This window comes from Mustela nigripes, chromosome 12 (genome assembly GCF_022355385.1).
Source record: "Mustela nigripes isolate SB6536 chromosome 12, MUSNIG.SB6536, whole genome shotgun sequence".
Classification (NCBI taxonomy): Eukaryota; Metazoa; Chordata; class Mammalia; order Carnivora; family Mustelidae; genus Mustela; species Mustela nigripes.
In genome coordinates, this window is record NC_081568.1 from 61405566 (window position 1) to 61427192 (window position 21627).

Here is a 21627-nt window from a genome sequence, read left to right on the forward strand (position 1 = left end):
ATGCCAGGCACTGTTTCAAGCTCTGGGGGGACCGTGAGGACAGACCCAGCCTTCCTGCTTCAGGGAGTTCTGGATGAAACATTCTGAAAAAAAAAAAAATACACACTAACAATGTTCTACTATATTTATTGAGGATTTAATAGACGCTGAGCCCTTATTCCATGCACTATGCCAACGGAGTTTCATTTATTCTCCTTATTGGATTCATGAGATGAATTTTATGTCTCATAATTGTTATCCCATTTTATAAATCATATTCTTTAGGAACCCACCTGCGGGGACCCCCCCTTCCCCAGATCTGTCTGTCGTTGACTCTCAAAGGGGTGTGAGCTACAGTGGGGTGCAAATGATGATGCCTGGCCTTGGTCTTGGCTCACAGTGACCTAATGGGGTAGGAATGAGGGGCCTGGCATCTTCTGATAACATTCGGGGCCCGCCCGCCCCAGCCACTCTCCTGAACTCTGAGAGCTTTCAAATGCTTTCGGAGCCTTGTAATAACGTCCTTTCCCAACATTCCTTAATCATCATTACTCTGGACTCAGGCATTTAATTGCTCATCTGTTTCTCCATTCCTTCATGAATAGAGAATTTCTTTCATGATTGCATCAGGACAACAGCCACCTTGGACCAAATCGTGTTATAGGTGCGAGGCCTCCCCACCCCGCCCCACCCCGGGTAATTGTCCTTCTGCCCCTCTGTACCCTCATGTGAGCCCTGCTGAGTGCCAGGTGCTTGGGTCAGGAGCCCCCACGGAGACAGAGGAAGAGGGCTCTGTGGTGAGAGGGGCCAGACAGGGGTCAGAGAGAAGATAGCCCCAGGGGGCTGGGGAGCCCAGAGGTCATATCTCCCAGCAGTGGGATGAAAGAGGACCTGGTCTAGATGGCCAGAAGTCATCCAGAAGCTCTGGAGGCTTCTGAAAACTCCACTGAAATATCCCTGTTCTCTTCCCAAAGTCCGTCTTCACGTCTTCCCAGATCTCCACTGCCGGCTCCACCTGTGTACGCTCCTCCCGGCTCTCCCGAGCATCCAGGCTTCCTCTGCTTTAGCCTTGCTCTTCCCGCCATCTCCCACTTGGCAAGACTAAAGTGAAGGGCACTGAACATGGAGCAAACAAGCAGCTGGGGCACTGCTATCCTTCGGTGTCCTGGGTCTTGCCTGTACTCATGAGAAACTCCTTCCAGTGGTTTCTTCTGGAGGGACCTCAAGGCTTTGGCATGCCCACATACATTCTTTGGAACAATTAGCTTCTTGTTTGCATATACATTAATTTTATATTAAAAAAATAATGAGGGACGCCGGGGTTGCTCGGTCGGTTGAGCACCCAACTCTTGGTTTCAGCTCAGGTTGTTGTCTCAGGGCTGGGGGATCAAGCCCCGCGTTGGGCTCTGTGCTCAGCGGGGGAGCCTGCTTGATACTCTCACTCCCCCTACCCCGCCTCCCACTCTCTCTCTCTCTCTCAAATAAATACATAAATCTTTACAAAAATAAAATAAATAAATAAATAATGATATCCCCACCAGACCTATCTCTAACACTGCAGGGACCCAGAGAAAGAGAGCGAAAGGAGGCCTATGACTACTGCCTACATCCCCCCCTTCTCTTCCTGTCCTGGATCCAGCCTCTGGGCATCCGGGAGGGGCCAGCCCCTCCCTCACAGCCAAAAGCAGATCTCTGGTCTACTTTGTTATGGAGGACCTGGAAAGAGGCCTACGCAGGCTCTGGAAATGGACTAGGGACTATTAAACAGGAAATACAAAGGTCCTGGGTGCCCCCAAAATGTGAGGATGTGTTGATATTGCATCCACCCGACAGCAGGATTACCAATGTCTTTCTCTTCAATTCTTCCTTATTGTTGGAACATATGACATCTAGCAGCACATTTGTGATCTTTACGTGGCCCCCAAATGACTCAGCCCCATTTGGAGGAACAAGATGACTGCAGAACGGCACATGGGTGGAGGGGCGCCGGGAGGGGACAAGGCTGGGGCACTGGGCAGATCTGCAGCGCATTTTGGGTTTTGTCACTTCCTAGCTGAGGGCCTTGAGCAAACCCACTTAGCTTTCTCAGCTTCAATTTCTTTCTTTGTCAAATGGGAATAGTCATTACCATTTTTCAGTATTATTGGAATGATTGAGTGGCCAGGCAAATGAGTGGCACAAAAATTTTAAATATAATTGTTACTATTTTTTAAATGTCAATCGATGCCAGGAATATTTTGGTGATTCTTCTAGGGTGGTTTCAGCACACTTATTTCCTGGTCATAATCACTTCCTTTATCACCTCTTACGTCATCCTCAGCCTTTACCTCATTACCCTCCCTGCCCTGTCCCTCCCACTAGCCACATCACTACTCCCTTCCCCGGGCTTAGCTTACCCCTCCCACCGGGAGCTCAGCCTCACATGAAAAGGGTGAGAGGGCACACTTTCTCTTTTATGTACCTCAAGCTACTATTTTGACATTTAGCCTTTCCCTGGCCCATTTCAGACCCTCTTAGTCACTTCTGCAGAAGCAATGCGAATGAATGAGCTCAAACTGGTGTGCTCCCAAGGTCATTTACATGTTAAACTGGATTAAGCTGAGATTTCATTTTTTGATCAGACAGCCAAGGTAGGTGGACATAAAGCTGGCTGGGAAAGCCAGAGACTGGGATTGAAATCCTGGGTCTGTGCTTCCTAATTGTGAGGCTCTGAGGAGTCATTTCACTAATACGAGCACTTGGGTCTTCATTTATAAAATGGAAGAAGGAGGGGCGCCTGGGTGGCTCAGGAGGTTAAGCGTCTGCCTTCGGCTCAGGTCATGATTCCCAGGTCCTGAATCAAGCCCCACATGGGGCTCCCTGCTCAGTGGGGAGTCTGCTTTTCTCCCTCTCCGTTTCCTCTTTTCTCTGGCTTGTGCACTCTTATGATCTCTCTCTCCCAAATTAATAAATAAAATCTTTTTTTTTTTTTTTTAAATGGAAGAATGATTCTTACCCAGCGGTTTTGTATCACAGATCACTAACATGTGTACGACACTGAAGAGGACTTTGGTCAGTGATAGCAATTAGGCGGAGGCCGGATCGTGAACGGCCTCGAGGAGCAGAAGAATGAGTGCTGCGGGCTTCATGCTGAGGATGGTGGGGAGCCATGGGAGGTTCTAAACAGGGGTGGCACTACCAGATGGTAGAGTTGAGATGTGGGAAATCTTGCTTAGACGGCAAGATGGGAAGAGGCAAGAGGCAGGGAGACCGGTTAATGGCCGTGAGACCCGACCTCCGGCAGTGGCTGGGGAAGTGAGGACAGATTCAAGAGCTGGCCTGGAGTGGGCATCCTGAAAGGAGCAGGTGTCCTCATTCGCCACTCTGTTGTCTGTCCCCCTCGAGGGGACAAACTGTCCAAACTGATCATCTGGATTTAACCAGGGGATGGGGTGGGGGGGGGGCAGCAGAGTGGCAGGAGGAGGAATAACGTGAGAGAAAAAGAAGGTGAAACAAAGACAGAAATCTCGATTTTTGTTGTCCAATTTTTCAAACCCTGATTTCAGCTAGAAAAAATCAATACCCAGCAAGTCAGAAGTGAAGCAAAAAGTTTGTGTGGAGATAAAAATAAGTAATAAAAGCTAAGGAGCTCTTACTATGTGCCAGGCTCCCCGTGAGGCGATGTACTCTATTATCACAATAAATCATCACAGTCAGCCCATAAAGGAGGCATCACCATCATTTCCAGTTTAGAGATGAAGAACACAGGTGCAGTGAGGTGACGGATATGGGCGAGGGTCAGGGAGGGCACGGACTGTGATTCAAGGTAGGCAGACCCCGAACTCCAAGTTCTTAGAGAAAACTAAACACCTTATGAGACTCGAGCAACATGAAAACCAGAAGTCTGAGGTGTCCAGGAATAGCGAGATAGTCACTCCTCCCTACTGGTATTCAGTGGGCCTTTGAAGAGGTAATATAATATGATATAAGTAGAAAAAGCACATGATCTATAGTGTGACTACAAGTAGGCCTTAGAAGTACATGGACTCAAGATGCAATTTACAGAAGCAACCCCAAATTTAAGGTACCTAAGAGAAGTGGTCAAGACCCTTTCAGGGAAATTACAACCTTTTATTAAATAACACTGGAGAAAATCTAAATATAAGAAGAGGTATACCATGTTCACAGATAGGAAGGCGAGTCTCCTTAAAGTGTCCTAACACTATTTTAATCAAAAGCCCAACTCAGTTTTTCTTATAACCTGGCAAGCTGAATCTTCAGTTTGTATGGAAGAGCAAAGGGCCAAGGAAGGTAAAGACACTCCCAAAGCAGAATTCTGGACAGGGAATTAGCTTACTATATATCAAAATATACGATAAAGCAAACACATTTTCAACAGTCTGAAACTGGGACAGGGATTGACACATATATTAATGAAATAGAATAAAAAGTCCTAATAGAAGGATCCTTGTGTATTAGAAAACCTGATTTCTGATGGAGGATCCCTTAAAGACGAATGCGGTAAGGAACCAGTTATTCCATAAACAAGACTGGGAAAACTGGCTCCCCAAGTGGAGAAAACAATACCCCCTAGCATGCAAAATATCAATTCCAGGTGGGTCAAGGGCTTAAATGTGAAAGAAAAACCTTAAAGCTCTTATAAGAATTATAGGCCATAAAAAAGAAGAAAATCCTGCCATTTGTGACAACACGGATGGATTTGAAGGGATTGTGCTAGGTAAAGGAAGTCAGACAGAGAAAGAATACTGGGTTATCTCATTTGTATGTAGAATCTAAAAAAGTTGAACTCATAGAAACAAAGTGTAGATTATGGTTATCAATGGCTGGGAGTGGAGGAAATGGGGAGATATTGATCAAAAGTTACAAACTTCAGGGGCTCCTAGGTGGCTCAGTTGATAAAGTGTCCGACTTGATTTCAGTTCAGGTCGTGATCTCAGGGTCATGAAATTAAGCCCCACACTGGGCTCAGTGGGAAGTCTGCTAGAGATTCTCTCTCTTTTTCCTTCTCCCTCTGCCCCCTCCTCCATGCAACACGCTGTCATGCTCTCTCTCTCCAAAATAAATAAATAAATCTTTTTAAAAGGTACGAACTTCATTAATGAGATGAATTAGTTCTGAAGATCTAATGTGCAGCATGGTGACTCTGTTTACAGGATTGCACTGTGTACTTGACATTGATTAACCAAGTAGATCTTGAATGTCCTTGCCACACACACACACACACACACACACACACACACACACATGGTAACTGTGAGCTGATGGATGCACTGAGTAACCTTTTTGTGATAATCATTTCACAGTATGTATGTGTGTCAAATCACTATATCATACACCTTAAACTCACCCAACATTATCAATTATATCTCAGTAAAGGTGGGAGAAAAAAAGCTCTTAGACTAAAATAATGAGTATCTTTACGATCTCAGGGAGAGACAGACTTCTTAAGCAAAATACAGAAAGTGAAATCACAAAGGAAAAGATCAATACATCTAATTAGGTTATAATTATTTCTGCTCATCAGAAGACACCAAAAGAGATGAAATGACAAATGATAAATTTGGACAAGACATTTGGAATGCATCATCAATAAATGATTAGTATCCAAAATAAAGTTGTACACATTCATAAAACTGAGACAATCTAATAGGAAAATGAGCAAAAGACTTAAACAGATAGTCTACATAAGAGGAAATAAATATGACCAAGAAACCTATGACAAGATGCTTAATCCCGTTATTACTCATAAAGATGCAAAATAAAACCACATTGTCATTTCACACCCACCAAATCAGTAAGAATCATGGCTGTGCCAATAGTGTTAGGATACTGAGCAGCTAGAAGGATCACTTACTCTTGATGACAGGTGTGTAAATCATGCTGATGCCATCTTGGACAAATCTGCCATGATGACGCTCTGTGACCCAAAGTCTTCTTGAGCACAGCCCCCCTCCCCCACATTCTTTCTTTTTGTCTAATCACACCCTTGGGGCATAGCATCCTTGATCAGCTCTGGAGATCCTACCGCCAGCACTGTACTCTCCAACCCCTAAGCTGTAAAAGCACATCTTACACAAGGTGGGGTCAAGGAGATCTATTCATCCTGTGGCTGCTCAAGGCATGCCCAAGGCATGCTTCTGTCTGTAAGTACCCTTAATAAACCATCTCTCATCAAGCCGGACTTGTCGGTTTTTTCCTTGGGTCTTACAGCTCCTTTCAAAGTCATTTTACATATACGCCCCCTTCACAGAACAGCGGTGTGTGTTGGGACTGAAAAAAAAAACACTGAAAAATAACACACAGATCTCATAACCCAGAAATTCCATTCTTAATTATGTTAATAGAAAAACTCTTACACATGGGCATCAGGGTGTATATATTAAAATAGTCATAACAGTTTTGTTTATTAAAAATCCTGAAACCACCCCTTCCACACGATCACACTGAGCTAGTACCCGTACCTGGAATTGGGTTGCAACCTCAGCCGCGCCTGCTGCCTGCCACTGCCTCTGGACCATGGACCCCCGCAAAGTGAGCGAGCTTCGGACTTTCGTGAAAATGTGTAAGCAGGATCCGAGCATTCTGCACACCGAGGAAATGCATTTCCTGCGGGAGTGGGTGGGAGCATGGGAGGTAAAATACCACCTGCCACTCATAAAACTAAATCAGAAGACAGTATCAAGGAAGAAAAACCAGATAGTAAGAAGGCGGAGGAAAACATAAAGACAGATGAACCATCAAGTGAAGAGAGTGAAGGTGTGATTGAACCAGATACTGATGCCCCTCAAGAAATGGGAGATGAAGATGTAAAGATAACCGAGGAAATGATGGATCAGGCAAATGATAAAAAAGTGGCTGCCATTGATGCCCTAAATGATGGTGAACTACAGAAAGCCATTGACTTATTCACAGATGCCATCAAACTAAATCCTCACTTGGCCATTCTGTATGCCAAGAGAGCCAGTGTCTTCATCAAATTACAGAAGCCAAATGCTGCCATTCGAGACTGTGACAGAGCTATTGAATTAAATCCTGATTCAGCTCAGCCTTATAAGTGGCACGGGAAAAGCACATAGACTTCTGGGCCATTGGGAAGAAGCAGCACATGATCTTGCCCTTGCTTGTAAACTGGATTATGATGAAGATGCTAGTGCAATGCTGAAAGAAGTTCAACTGAGGGCCCAGAAAATTGCTGAACATTGGAGAAAATATGATTGAAAACGTGAAGAGCGAGAGATCAAAGAAAGAATAGAAAGGGTTAAGAAGCCTCGGGAGAACATGAGAGAGCCCAGAGGGAGGAAGAAGCCAGATGACAATCAGGAGCTCAGAATGGCTCTTTCCCAGGTGGCTTTCCTGGGGGAATGCCTGGTAATTTTCCTGGAGGAATGCCTGGAATGGCAGGGGGGATGCTTGGGATGGCAGAAATGCCTGGGCTCAATGAAATTCTTAGTGATCGGGAAGTTCTTGCAGCCATGCAGGATCCAGAAGTTATGGTGGCCTTCCAGGATGTGGCCCAGAACCCAGTGAATATGTCAAAATATCAGAGAACCCAAAGGTTATGAATCTCATCAGTAAATTGTCAGCCAAATTTGGAGGTCAAGCATAATGCCCTTCTGACAAATAAAGCCCTTGCTGAAGGAAAAGCAACTTCGATCACCTAATAGATGTCGCAGTAATACAAACCAGTGTACCTCCGATCTTCTCATGAAGAAAGCTGGGGTACTGTGAAGAGAATCCCTACCCCCTGCTCCCCATGCAACTGAAACATTCTATAATAGTTTGCCTTAGGGTATTCATTCAGATAATGTTTTCCTACTAGGAACTACAAACTTTAAACATTTTTTAAACCTTAAAAATATTTAAAAACATAAAAAAAAAAATCCTGAAACCCCCTCACATACACATTAGGCTGACTATTATTAAAGTAATTTTTTAAATTTTTTAAAAGATTTTATTTATTTATTTGACAGAGAGAGATCACAAGTAGACAGAGAGGCAGGCAGAGAGAGAGAGGGAAGCAGGCTCCCTGCTGATCAGAGAGCCCGATGAGAGACGCGATCCCAGGACCCTGAGATCATGACCTGAGCTGAAGGCAGAGGCTTAACCCACTGAGCCACCCAGGGGCCCTAGGCTGGCTATTATTAAAACACCAAGAAACCCCCCAAAAACAAAAAAATAATAAGTGTTGATGGGCCCGTGGAGAAATTGGAACCCTTGTGCACTGCCGGTAAGAATGAAAAATGGTGCAGCTGTTGTGGAAAACAATATAGCAGTTCCTCAAAAATGAAAAATAGGATGACCGTATGATCCAACAATTCCATTTTTCCATACACACCTGAGCCAAAAGGTTGAAACAACCCAAGAACCCATCAACACATGAGTGGATAAACAAAAAGTAGTATATACATACAATGGAATATTATTGATCTTTAAAAAGGAAGGAAATTCCAACACATCCTTCAGTTTGGATGAAACTTGAGGATATAACGTTAAGTAAAATAAGCCAGTCATAAAAAGACAAAGACTTTCCACTTCAATGAGGTACCCAAGGTAACCAAAGTGAGAGCAGCAGAAAGTAGAACGGTGGTTGTCAAGCGTTGGGTGGGGAGAGAATGGGAAGTTGTTCTGTTTAATGGGCACAGTGTTTCAGCCTGGAAAGATGAAAAAAGTTCTGGAGATGAATGGCGGTGATGGGTGGACCACAAGGTGAATGCACTTAATACCACTGAACTGGACACTTAAAAATGGTTAAAATGGTAAATTTCACGTTTATATTTATTTATCACAATAAAGGCAGATCCTTAATCATTTTTTTTAATAAAAAAATCTTTTAAAGATGAAAAAAAGTCCTGGAAATCATCCATATGTCCATCAGCAGAAGAATGGATAAATAAATTAGAGGGCAGTATATACATACAATGTTCTTCAGCAGAGCAATGAAAATGAATGGTCTATACCTGCTTATGTCAACATGGGTGAATCTCACAAACATAATAAATGAGAGGGGACAGTTGCAAAATAATACACTCTAATCGTATAACCAATGGCTTTGTTTGGGGACACAACACACAGAGAGCAAAACTATAAAGAAAAGCAAAGAAATGACTCCCACAAAAACCAAGATGGTGTCTCCCTCTGGGTGAGTTGTGAGGGAAGGGTATATGGGGATTTCTAAGGTATTTGATGATTTCCTAAGCTGGGTGATGGACACATGGATATTTACTCTATAATTCTTTAAGTAACACATTTGTGTTACATAGTCTTTTGGTGTGTACATACAGTATTACATCATTTAAAAAAATACACATAGAAAAAAGGATAGAAGAGCTCCACATGTGATGGTATCTAGTAGTGGGGCCCTTTTACTTTGTTTTCCTGTATTTTTAAAAATATTCTTTCATACTTCTGTAGTGAAAGAAGCATTAAACTATATTTAGAAAAAAAAAGTGAAGAGATATTTTTCCCTCAGATTTGTTCAGAGAAAAAGGAAGTAAGGGGAAATGGGTGAAAGGTTTGGTTTTCCCTTCATTCTAGTAGGAACAGAAGATGACATTAAAATGTTGAGGCAAGAGGCAAAATGCTCATTAAGAGGTAATGAATTTTCACTGCAATCTTGAGGAAGGGAAAGGTCCTCCCAAAGCGAACTCCCCAGTCCCTCTTCTCAGGAAATCCCTGCTGGTCTTAAGAGTGGGCGGACGGGTTTAATGCCCTTTTGAAACAAGGGACATAACCAAGGAGATGAAGCCACGAGGCTCAACCAGCCCTTGTCACTTTTGATTTCAGATGAAAACTTTGGCACGCATCCCCTTTGAGTAGCCTTAAAGACAGATGAAAAAGAAGAAAAAGAGGAACATCACCGAGCTAAGAGAACTAGTTGAGCTAGAAGATGGTTTAAGAAAATATGATTCAACACAGTCACCACACATCTGGAGAACATAATGGCCACCTGCGCAAATTTAATTGAAGAGATTGGGGGTTTTTCTTTCTATACTGTCATCTTATGTTCCTCCTCTCTTATCATCACCAAAAGCTCAACACAAGACCACAGACTCCATTGTTCACTGTTTTGAGGCACGTGTGTACTTCATAAACATGTAGGCATCCCCCACCACAAGTACAGACTTGTCTGGAGCCTGGAGACATGGATGAATGAAACAGAGACCCTCGCTTCCCACCAGATATAATAGCAGTTAGAAGGGGATGGAAAATGCTTTGACATCCATAAGTAGAAGACATTGTGGGCCACGACACAGAGGTGGGACATCTAACCTAGCCTGGGGGTGACTGGGAGGGCGACCAAGAGGCGATGGCCCCTATGAAGTCACAAAGGATGCACAGGGATGCATTAAGGATGAGAAAACTAGGCAAAGAAGGGTTAGGATGAGGAGCTGGTCTGCCACGTAGGACTACATGGGCAAAGATGTTGGGGAGAAATAACCCTGTGGCCTGAGGGGAACAGTCAGTTGTTGGCTTTTTTCTGGAATGTGATATTGTGATATAAGGACTAGATATTTGGTCTTCATACTGTTTCTGACATAGAGCCCCTTAGGATTCTGGGGCACCTGGGTGACTCAGCCTGTTAAGCGTCTGACTCTTGATTTCAGCTTGGGTCATGATCTCAGAGTCACAAGATCAGCTCCATGCTCAGCATGGAGACTGCTTAAGATTCTCTCTCTCTGCCTTTGTCCCTTTCCCCACTCACATGCATGCTCTTTCTCCCCCTCACTCTGCCTCATAAAACAAATAAATAAATCTTAAAAAAAAAAAAAAACCCTTAAGATTTCCTAAATGATAAGCATGATAAAGTTGTCTTTTGTTATTCACAGTAAGCTCCTTTCTACTATACCTGAGTTTCTGTCAAGCGGTGACTTTTGGAAAGCCCCTATGGATGGGCAGGGCTGGTGCCCAGGGGAACTAAACACAGGACTGATTGGAGAGTTGTGACTTACCCCCTCCACCACCTTCAGGAAGGGGAGAGGAGCTGAAGATTGAGTTCAGTCACCAATAGCAATGATTTCATCAGTCATACCTATGTAATGAAGCCTCCATAAAACCCCAAAGCACAGGGTTTGGAGAACATCCATGTTGGGAGACACGTGGAGGTGCTGGGAGAGCAGCAGCAGTCACCCTGTGAGGAGCTGAACCTCGTTGGTACATTTATAATATTCTTTTTTTAAAAGATTTTATTTATTTATTTGATAGAGAGAGATCACAAGTAGGCGGTGGGGGGGGGGGCAGTGAGGGGAAGCAGGTTCCCTGCTGAGCAGAAAGCTTGATGCGGGACTCGATCCCAAACCCTGAGCCAAACGCAGAGGCTTAACCCACTGAGCCACCCAGGTGCCCCCATTTATATTCTTTATAATAAACTGCTAAATGTCAGTAAACGTCTGAGTTCTAAGAACCCATCTAGCAAATTAATTCAACCCAAGGAGGAGGTCTCAGGAACCTCTCACTTATAACCAGTCACTCAGAAGCACAGACGACCACCCAGAGTTGAGAATGACCCCTGCAGTAGGCCAGTCTTGTAGGGCTGAGTCCTTAACCTAGCCACTGGGTACTGGGCAACAATGGAGGTATTTTAACAGGAAAGAGAGGCATCCAATTTGTCCCAGGCATTAGGATCAATTTCCTTTAAACCACCCATTTCATGATGTCATAAACCAAAGGAAACGTGAGGTATAAACCACAGGCAGATTAGGTAAAGGGCAGGTAGAGTCCAAATTTGGAAAAACGAGTCCGCATCTGAATCCTGCTGCACTACTCACCAGTTCTGGTGAGTCACTTACGTCCTCTGAGCCACTATGTGATCATCTGGAGTGGGGTTAACGGGAGCACCCAATGGAATACCATGAGCTCTCGTGCAGATCTGTGTTCACCTGAAAAAACAAAACAAAATAAACCTCTCAGATATATCATTGATCTGAAGATTAAATGGCAGAATAATACGTTTGATACCATTCATCTTTTTTTTTTAAGATTTTATTTATTCATTTATTTATTTATTTATTTATTTGACAGACAGAGATCACAAGTAGGCAGAGAGGCAGGCAGAGAGAGAGAGAGAAGCAGGCTCCCTGCTGAGCAGAGAGCCCGATGCGGGACTCGATCCCAGGACCCTGAGACCATGACCTGAGCTGAAGGCAGAGGCTTAACCCACTGAGCCATCCAGGCGCCCTTGATACCATTCATCTTAAAGGAAAAAGAGAAAGAACACATATATGTATGGAAAATGCAGAGAAAAAAGGAAGGATTCAAACAAAATTCAAAGAGAGTTTACCTCTGGAGAGGCAGAAGGAAAGTAAGACAGGAGCTGCAGATTGAAGGGGGACTTGACTTTATCTGGCAAACTTTTGTTTTTACATGGAAAATGTATTCTTATACTATTTGTATATTTAAAAATTAATTTTAAAGGGGCCCCTGGGTGGCTCAGTCTGTTAAGCATCTGTTGACCTTTGGCTCAGGTCATGATCCCGGGGTCCTGGGATCGAGCCCCGCATTGGGCTCTCTGCTCAGTGGGGAGACTGCTTCCCCCTCTCTCTGACTGCCTCTCTGCCTACCTGTGATCTCTCTCTCTGTCAAATAAATAAATGAAATCTTAAAAAAAATTAATTTTAAAATAGCCTGACAGGGGCACCTGGGTGGCTCAGTCAGTTAAGTATCTGCCTTTGACTCCCGGCATGAGCTCAGGGTCCTGGGATTGAGCCCCTGCATCAGGCTCCCTGCTCAGTGAGCCTGCTTCCCCCTATCCCTCTGCCTGCTGTGCCCACTGCTTGTGCTCTTTCTCTCTTTCTGTCAAATAAATAAAATCTTTACAATAAATAAAATAATAAAATAAGATAAAATGCCTGACAAATGGCCCTAACAGAGAGTAGCTTTTCAGTCAATGTTCTCTCCCTTTTGTTTGCTTTCATAGTGAGATTTGGGGTCTTTCCAGTTTGATTTCCTAATTCACCCTAATTTCAACCCTGAGTTGGAGGCCTGCCATAGTCACTCAACAAATATTTGTAGAAGACCTTTCCTGAAAGGGTTAGTAGGTTTCTTGGAAGTGGGTTAAAGGTGTCTTTGGCCAACTTCTGACCCCAAGACCTCCTCTAGAGGTGGCCTGAAAGACTGAACTTGGTCGTCCGCAGGGCCCCTGAGGACACTGCCAACACTCTGGCCTTCTGGTGGGCCCTCAGCTCCTTGGGAAGTTCCCATTCTTGTCTTCCTGGACTCAAAGCTTTTGTCTGAGACAGAGAGAGAGGTCTATGTCCATTTTCTTCCCAAAGAAAGGCTGCGGTCACCAATGACTACCAAAAAACCCAGTCCAGTAAAGAAAACTTTCAGCGGTGGTCACTTCTGCTAGGGTTTGGGGGGACAAGAGAGACACTCTCCCCTGTGGACTCTTTTTCCTGTTTGAATACCTTTTTTCATATGTTATTTTTAAAATTAAGTAATTACTATTCCTTTAATTAATTAGTTCCTGAAAATAAAAAAATCACAAAATTGAATTCTATTTTAATAACTCTGATTTAGGCCAGATTAGAGTTCTTGATGAATATATGACTTGGCATGGGGAAGGGGGGGTTGGGCAGGGCATAAAGAGGTCATTTGATGGGATGACTCTTCTAGAGAGGAGGGTCGGGCTGACATGTACACTCCTAATATCCAAACACTTCCTGGGGCTCAGTCAGGATTTCTTGAATTTAACTCAGTAGGAAGCCATATCTAGGGTCTGCTAAAGAATGCACCTGTTTTGGAAAGGAGAAAAAAAAATGAAAAAGAAAAAAAAAAAGAATAAACTCATACAGCAAGGAGGGGTCTTGGTTATTCCCACAGATCTTACTTTACTGACATGGCCATGAGACCAGAGAGGGAATGGGACATGAGATCCAGCTAGAACTATATTAAAAGTAATGGGGGCTCCAATACGACCATAAGGATAAACACCTGACCCTCCCAACTATCCCATGACCTGGTGCCACATCCATTTTGCAGAGGAGGAAATCAAGGCTATAGTAGGGAATGAGACAACGGATGATGAAGCAGACAGGAACCAACAGAGCTGGGCCTAGGATCCTGCTCCCTGACCCCAGGGCTTTCCCTTCCACCTTTGACCTCATCTCTTGTCAGGCAACTCTTTTGGACTTTCTCTGTTTGCAGGCACCTTGGAAAATGTGTGGATCTGGGTGGGGACCCCTAGGACATATTATTATTGGGCTTTTGTCTATTTATCACTACTTACAGCGTTCTAAACGCTTGAGTGTGAAGGGACTTTCTTTCCCGTTTGCTGTTGTATCATCGACTCATGAATGAATCAGGGAATGCCCTCTACTCCTTGAAGATCCCCAATTTACACAGAAAGAGGTTGAGGTTCAGGTTCACGGAGCTGAAGGGACTTAATTCAGTTACGTGGAGGCACACCCGGGCCTCCCAATTCTATTTCCTCTTCAGAGCTAAGGCTGCTTTGACAGTCTGCCAGTCTACCAGCTCACCCTGAGGAGGCATGGCATAGTCATCAGCTGGGAGAACAGACCTACCTGCCCATGTTGGACCTCAGCACTGCCAACGCATGGTGACACCCACACACTGTGACACACACTTGTGCTTGGGCCACACAAAGTTCTCCCCAGTCCTCAGGTCCAGCCAAGGAGTGGAATGGAGGGAGAAGCCCACGGGGAAGGGGGCACGGCTGAGTCTCCAGCTGTACACGCCCCACCCGGCCCCAAGCCACACCACAGACAATGCAGGAAAGGGTCCAGGTGAGCTCCGGGCCAGAGCTGAAGAAAGTGACCCGGTGGCCCTGAGTCACGCAGCTCGTAAAGATGACAGCTGGAGGCAGAAGTTAGCACCATCTGGGAGAGACCTCAAACAGGCGACCTTCACAACTCTTGAACAGTGTGGATGAGGGCACCTGGGTGGATCAGTCGGTTAAGCATCTGCCTTCAGCTCACGTCATGGTCCCAGGATCCTGGGATCGAGTCCCACATAGGGCTCCCTGCTCCATGGGGAGTCTGCTTCTCCTTCTACCTCTGGCCCTCCTCCTTGCTCATTCTCTCTCTCTCTCAAATAAATAGAGGAAATCTTTAAAAAAAAAAAAAGAAAAAAGAAAAAGAAAAGATAAGTGTGGATGAAATGCCATGCTCTAGGCTGACCAGAGGTCCCCTATGTGAGACAAAGGCCCCCTTCCTGCATGGACCAAACAACACTACCTTTTCATTCACCCTTCCTAGAATTCTCAGAGTGGAAGGGTACGGGCACTGCAGTTTTATTAATGTGTATAATGTGTTTGATCCTGTGTTAAGTGCTGGCCTTATATCAAGGCATTTTTTTTTATGACTTTATTTATTTATTTGACAGGCAGAGATCTCAAGTAGGCAGAGAAGCAGGCAGAGAGAGGGGGGGAAGCAGGCTCCCTGCTGAGCAGAAAGCCTGATTTGGGGCTTAATTCCAGGACCCTTGATTCCATGACCTGAGCCGAAGGCAGAGGTTTTAACCCACTGAGCCACCCAGGGGCCCCTATCAAGGCATTTTAATATGATATGAACATTACTAACCCAGTTTACCAATGAGCAAACTGAAGCACACAGTGGTTCAGTAACTTGCCTAGGGTCACACAGCCCAGAGAATGGAGGAACCAGGACTGAAACACAGGCTTGAACAATAAAAAGCACAGTGGGTCATGTGGGTCATGTGCCTCACAGAGCAGGACTTCAGTGAATAGTTAATGTGCCAAGGAGAAAAAGGTCAGGCAGGTGGATCTCAAGAAAGAGGTAAGACTGAACTGCACCTCGCATGAGAAATTAGACCCACCTAGATTTATCTGGATTCCAAGACAGAGTGAAGACTCATGAAAAAGGAAGAAGGTGGGGCTCAGAAAAAGAGAATCCAAAGAGTTGAGATTTCCTCATATGCACTGAAAATGCTAGAACACTATCTGCCAGGGGCTCATGACCGAGTAGTTTCCTACATAGCTGGGAAACACCTGGGCTTAACATGGAAGCACTGAGTGGACGCACCCATGTGTCCTCCCACAAAATGCGCCCTGTGTAGGATATAGAGGCTGGTGCTGGGGCAAAAGATGTATCCTGCCTCCCCCTACATGAATGCACTTGTCAACTAACACTCCCTGAGCCTATAGAAGATATAGGCCTCGCAGCATCCTTCCCTTCTATGGCAATGCTGCCCTGACGTTCCATTAGGAAGCCAGCCATCTCCCATCTGAATCTGTGCATGTATAGGATGAGTCTGATTCCACTCCAGGCACTAGGGGCTCGTGTTCAGCACATTCCATTCTCCTGGAGCCACTGGTCAGGGCTGAGACGTAAGCAAGGCCCTCGTGGATCAGCCCTGGAGACTTGGCTGGAGGTCTCAGCAAAGTGGGTCATCACATCTGCTGACGTTGCTGAGTGGGAAAACAGCAGCCTGAGACAGCAGTCAGACGTTTTGCCACCCCAAAGGGCAAGCTTGCCTTGAAATGAAGTCAGAACTTAAAAGATGAGGCTAGGATGGAGAGAGAGGGATTCCTGATGTGATGTGCCTAGATCCAACCGTGTCTGAAACCCAAATCTACCTCTGGACCTTTTTTTTTTTCCCCCCACTTGAGGCACTGTGCATTGATTTGAGATGATTTCTTTCACCTTCAACTGAAAGAGTTCAGATGAATTCACCCCTATGGGAGCAATCAGGAACCCCTCCTTGGCTTCCCAGCAACCTCTGGTGCTGCCCATATCTTGGCACTTGCCACACAACCCTGCATTGGCACAGAGAATTAGTGCCCTGACCCTGGTTTTTTGTAGTGGTACCGTGCTGCTATTCACCTCCTTCCTGACTTCTTGAGAGGAGGGCTGTCTCTTGTTCATCCAGAGGTCTTGTCGTCAAGAGATGTTCGGTGATTAAGTCATCATGAATGGATCTCTGCTAGTTGGTGCGTAGATTTGAATAGAGCAAGAAAAAAGAGTTGTTGTTCAAAGGCCTAAGTTACCCTCAAGACCTCTCTGAGGGGCGCCTGGGTGGCTCAGTGGGTTAAAGCCTCTGCCTTCAGCTTGGGTCATGGTCTCGGGGTCCTGGGATCGAGCCCCACATCGGACTCTCTGTTCTGTGGGGAGCCTGCTTCCTACTCTCTCTCTCTCTGCTTGCACCTCTGCCTACTTGTGATCTCTGTCAAATAAATAAATAAATAAATAAATAAATCTTAAAAAAAAAAAAAAGACCTCTCTGAGCCGACAAAAGATGATTATTTCTTAATCTCTCACCATCCAGACCAACCACAGGTGAACCAGCAACACCTGTGGAACACAAACCAGTCTCCCATGTCAGAGAAGGAAATCAGACCTGGCCATCCCCTTGCTTAAAACACCTTTTGGTGACCTGTTTGGCAGGAGGGGGTGGAGATGAGTGAGCACTTGGCTCCAGGGAATGTCCTGTGTTACCGAACATTCATTTGTGTATTGACTGATTCATTTAGCAAGCATTTACTTAGCACCTGCTATGAGCTAGGCCCGTGTTACTTTGTCTGCACAGCACGCTTTCAGGACCACACACTTGTCAGGCTGTATTACAGATCACCCCAGACTTAGTGGCTTAAAGCAGCAAACACTTGTTACCTCCCAGGATCCACACACAGCTCGGCCATGCTGCTGGGTCACAGTTTCTCAGCACATCACAATCAAGCTGCCCACCGGGGCCGTGGTCGCCTTGAGCCTCAGCCGAGGCTGCAGGGTCCGTTTGATTCCAAGCTCATTCACAAGGCTGTAGTCAGGCCTCAGGAGAGTCTTATGGGCCTCTCACACACCAGCCAACTTCCGTGGGCCTCTCCACAGGCCTGCCTCACAACATGGCAACTGGCTCGCCCAGGGCAACCCCTGTGAGTGACCCGAAGAGGGCCCAAGGCAGAAGCCATAATCTCTTCACAACCTAGTCTGAGGAGGAACATGCCACATCTTCTGCCACATTCTGTTCTTCAGCAGTGAATCCTAAGTCCAACTTATACTCTAAGGAAGAGGACTACACAAGGGTATGAATCCCAGGAGGTGGCTTGATTAGGGTGGCGGTTTTAGAGGCGTCCTGTCACAGAGAAGGTATTATTATCCTTCATTTCATACTCAGACACCCAGCTAGGGAAGCAGTGTGTTCAGGCCACTCGTCTTGGGTACTGTCTTACTGGTCAGTTGTGTGTGAGGTGGAGGAAGGCAGGGAGAAGGTGCTGTTTAAAACATATTCATTGCTCCACTGAGCAATGTGGTCAAGATGGGGAGGTAGACATTAGCCAATTAACCCTACAACTTTGGGGATTAAAATAAACATTGATTATCTCATATAGTTTCTAAGGGCCAGGAATTCAGTGGCATCTTAGCTGGGTGGTTCTGGCTCAGGGTCTTTTGTGAGGTTGTCCTTAAGCTGTGGGCCAGAACCGCAGCTTTGAAGATTTGACTGGGGCTCAGGAGCCCCTTCCAGAATGGCTCACTCCCCATGGCTATTGGTAGAAGGCCTTATTTCCTGGTCCCAAGGACCCCTCTCTAATGGGGCTTGGGTATCTTTGTGACATAGAATCTGGTTTCCTCCAGAATAAGTGATTCAAGAGAGCCTAAGCGGAAACCTCAATGCCCTTTGTGACTTTAGCTCAGGAGTCATACGCTGTCATTTCTGCAATGTCCTGTTGGTTACCCAAGTAAGTCCTGTTTGTTGTGGGAGGATTACACAAGAGCATGGGAACATCAGATGATGATCACTGGAGGTTGGCTACCATAGGATCCTACAAGATTAGTAATCCCAAAACCCAACTTAAATTAAGTCACTCCATTGGTCAAAGAGATCCAGAACTTTCCCACATCCTGCAGCACGGAATCTGATTTCCTCAGTCCCATCTCCCACTCTCTTTTGGGCAGATGGTTCATTTGGGACTGGCAGCTTGGTCTGCTTCATGACCCCAACGGTCCCCACAGGGATCCTTGTAGATGTGTTCTCCTCCCCAGCCTCTCTGTTCGGGGGGAAGCCCTACTTCCCTGGGAAACCCAATCCAGCCTCCTACACAGAGCCATTGGTCTTCCGCCATGTGCGGGCTCTGGTTGGATGCTGGAATACTAGAGTGAGCAAACAGACATCCATCCTCCCTGGAGAGCTTCTGGTCAAGATGGGGAGGTAGACATTAGCCAATTAACAATAATCTAATTGCAAATTGCGACATGGTCTCCCAAGGAAAATGACAGGTGCCATGCAAACCTATAATGGGGGTCCTGGCCAATTCCACATGCCAGATTTGAGCTGTTGAGTCATTAACTAGTCTGAACAGGTGTTTAAGGTTAGGTTCAGGTGCAAGGGCCAGAAAATCCATACTAAAGGTGGCTTAAACAAGAGATGTTTATTTCTCTCTTGCTTAGATGTCTGGGAGTTAGCTGTCTGGGAATCTCTCTTGCTTAGCTGTCTGGGATGTCTGTGTTTGAGGACAGGGACTGTGCCACTCAGTGACAGGGATCCTGGTTCCTTCTACCCTGTTGCTCTGCTCTGCATGACCTTCCACCAGGGGTCCAGGATGGTGGCATCCATATTCTGGGCAGCCATATGGAGAAAGAGACAGAGAGACAGAGGGTAATATATACCATCTATCCCAGAAGCTGCCACAAGATGCTTCCCCTTTCATCTCCGTGGCCCGAACTTAGTCACATGGCCACACCTAGCTGCAAGGGAAACTGAAAAATACAGCTTTCCTTCTGAGCTCCCATACGAGGAGCCAAACATTAGAGCTCCATCACCATGCAAAAATAGCCATGATAGTCAACCTTATCTTGCACGACTCTGTGCCAAGCACTGTTCTAAGTCCTTGACACGTATCAACTCATTTCATCCTCACAATAGATCTGCGAGGAAGGTACTACTCTTGCCCCCCATTTTACAAAGGGGGAAACTGAGATACAGATGTAAAACAAGTCAGTAAGTGGACAACCTGGAGGATGAACCCATGCACTGTGGTTCCAGGGTCTGGATGTTGTTCACATGGTTCAGAGTTACGAAGAGAGGGAGAAGAGATATTGGGGGACAGGCACATTCTCTGCCCATATAGCAGGGTGGAAGACAAAGAAGAAAGTACTCCAGGCAAAAGGAATAGTCAAGGCAATCCCCACCCTTGTCTGCTTCCAAGAGTAAGGTCCTTTATGACAGTGTCTCTCAAACTTTAATGCCCCAACAAATCTCTTGGAGATCATGCTAAGTGCACACCTGATTAAACAGGACAGGGCCTAGAATTTGCCCCATGATGCAGCTGGCCTGTGTACTACCACCAGATAGACTGGACCACATTTTGAGGAGTGAGGACATGTGGTCAGAAGCCCATCACTGCATGACTCCCTTCTGGCACAGGGCCAACAAACAGTGCTTTGGGCCTGGTGGCAGGCCACAGAGAGCACTTACACCCTTCTTGCTATCCCAGATTTCCAGTTCAGGCTGATTTCCTCTGTCTCTCCAAAGTACCAGGCCACTTGTTGAATGAATGAATGAATGAATGAATGAATGAAAAGGTAATGCTGGAGATCAGAGAGAGGGAGAGACAACTGATCAGGCGATGGTGTATCCCCAGGGGAAGATTTTGGTTCACGGGCCCCACCCTGTCAGACCCAGTGCTGGCACTGTGCATTCTGAATCCTCCCAGAGGAACAGGTACCATGGTTTACTACTGTTTATAGATGAGGAAACTGCCTTCTGGCCTTGCTTTTAGAACGTGAGCCTCCACCTGTCTCCCCAGGGATTTTTCAAGCCCTGTGATGGAAAGATTGGAGGTGGGGCCAGTGACAGAACCCCAGGGCAAGTTCAGAATTAGTTTCCTTTATACCAGTCTTGCCTTACCTCAGCTACCATCTCCTCTAATCCACCCATCCTGGAGGGAGATGCTGATTCCCTGTGAGTTTTGCAGGATGAAGCACAGGCTCAGAGAGGTCTGTGAGAGGCCATGTCACAGAGCAGGTTGCAATGTGTCTGAGGCCGCCAACCTGCCCTGGGGGGACCTGGCTAGCAGCCAGCTCTCAGTGAAAACGGTTCGAATGAACCTTAAGTGGAAGATGGAAGCAGAGACGGCTATCTGGTCCACCGCAATCACTTCCAGTGATCCAGCCCTTTACCGGGTGCCAGGCGCTGCACTAAGCCAGTCTCCCAACTTTCTCCTCAGACCCTCAGGGAAAAGCCCTTCAAATGTCATCGCCATCTTTGTGCAGACGTGGAAAGCAGTGGGGGCTCAGAGATGCCAAGTGTCTTTCCCAGAGAGGCACAGCAAGGAAATGATGGGTCCGCTACGAGTGTGGGACTGCCTGACCTCCTCCCTTCTCAGAGCTGGACCTTATGTGCGACTCAAATCTGGATCATTCATTCATTTAATCCTCACAACACAAGGAAACTGATTTACAAATGCAAAGGAGCTCTTCGAGGCTGAGGTTTGCCCAAGACCACAGAGAGAAAGTGAAGGAACGCTTCGAAGGAACGAATGCGTCTTTGGGGGCTCCCTGGCCTTCCCCCCTCCAGCCGAGACTCCAAAGGCCCGCCCTTCCCCCTCCGGGCCCGCGGGCCCCTTTAACCGGGCGGCGGAAGGGGAGGCCGGGGGCGGGCGGACAGCGCCCAATGGGCTGCGCGGAGCGTCACTTCCCGGCGGCGGGAGGCGAGCGGCGGGTGTCGGGGGCGGTGGGC

The 21627-nt window shown here is 46.1% G+C and overlaps 1 pseudogene; it reads left to right on the forward strand.

Annotated features, from left to right (window-relative positions):
* Nucleotides 1-6495: 6495 nt before the first annotated feature.
* Nucleotides 6496-7631, forward strand: LOC132027831 (hsc70-interacting protein-like; annotated as a pseudogene).
* Nucleotides 7632-21627: the final 13996 nt, after the last annotated feature.